This window comes from Crocuta crocuta, unplaced genomic scaffold (assembly GCF_008692635.1).
Source record: "Crocuta crocuta isolate KB4526 unplaced genomic scaffold, BGI_CrCroc_1.0 scaffold221, whole genome shotgun sequence".
Classification (NCBI taxonomy): Eukaryota; Metazoa; Chordata; class Mammalia; order Carnivora; family Hyaenidae; genus Crocuta; species Crocuta crocuta.
In genome coordinates, this window is record NW_027528610.1 from 1,377,982 (window position 1) to 1,379,305 (window position 1,324).

The 1,324-nt window shown below is 63.8% G+C and overlaps 1 protein-coding gene across 1 annotated transcript in view; it reads right to left on the reverse strand.

The window, feature by feature from the left end:
• The window catches only part of ARSL (arylsulfatase L), a 23,731-nt gene that overhangs the window by 1,531 nt on the left and 20,876 nt on the right, over positions 1-1,324 (reverse strand). The window lies entirely within an intron of this gene.

Here is a 1,324-nt window from a genome sequence, read left to right on the forward strand (position 1 = left end):
CGCCCGGACCCGCCCCAGTGCCTTGATCTCCGGGCCCCCGGGGGCCTCCGCGAATTGATCTCGGAAACAAGTTTTCCCGGGCTGGGCCGCCTCCTCCGGGCAGGCCACTCCCCTCCCCGGAGCCTGGGGTGCAGGAGGGGAGGAGTCTTCCGGGCCGGGCCTGGGCGCGGGGAGCCTCCGGCGGGCCTGGGCCAGCGAGCCCGGTTTTCCAGCGAGTTCTGGAAAGGCCTGGGGGCTGGGCGCGTGCAGGCCGGCTTCTCTAGGGTCCCGGACGCCGGACTCCTCCACGTCCAAGGTTGGGGAGGGGGCGGGTGTTCAATGCGAGCTGGGCTAGGTCACCGTCACCCACGGACTTTACAAGGGGGTGTCCCGGGGGGCTTGCCCGTGTCCTCGTCCCCATGACCTGGGCTGAGCCTTCATTTTGTCTTGGCCCCTCAGTTCTGCATTTGGGGAGCCGGCAATGGGGAATGAAGGTTTACCTCCAGCTTGGGGTCGGGCGACGTTGCCCTAAGTGCCCACCGTGCGCACGCCTTGCGCGGGGACTTCCGCCCTGAGACCTTTGAAAGATTACATTTCTGGGGTTTGAGGTGCGTCCTCCGTGGTTCTCCGTCTTGCTGGGGACTCCGTCAGCCTCAGGGGACTGTCACACGTGGGGACTGTCACACGTGGGGACTCCGTGTCTGCGTGCGCGCAGCGGGGTAAGTGCGCACGGGGCCTGGTGGAAAGTCGCCGCCTTGGGGGGGGGGGGTCGCCGTCCTGATGGGCAGGTCCCAGTGCAAGGCCAGCCGGCAAGGGAGTTTGGTCGTGACGCAGTGGCCTTCCGACACAGAGCGAAGAACGGGGACTCCCCAGCACAGCCCCAAATTCTGGGTGTCCCCCGAACCACCAGAGCATTTGTTCACCGAGAATAACGATAGGCCTGGGCTCTTGCAATGGGCCCCACTCACACGTTTTCAGGGTCATTTGTCATGCTTTGTAGGCACCTGCCCTTTGAGAACCCATTTGGCACGGACCCCCCTTCCGCATGGACTCTGAGCCCTGCGTGGACCAGAGTGGCCTCGCCCGGGGGAGCCGGGGGTCTGTGGATGGAAGTCCCCGGGGCTGGGAAGGCTCTGTGCCTCCTCCCCCTCCATGAACAATATAAGTCAGGCAGAGAAGGACAGATACCATATGTTTGCACGTATACGACCATTAGGAAGAACTTAACGAAGGACCGTGGGGGAGAAGAAGGGGGTAAATAGTGGGGGAGAGCGAGGCAAACCATGAGAGACCCTGAATGCTGAGAACAAACTGAGGGCTGATGGGTGTGGGGGGAGGGGGAAGA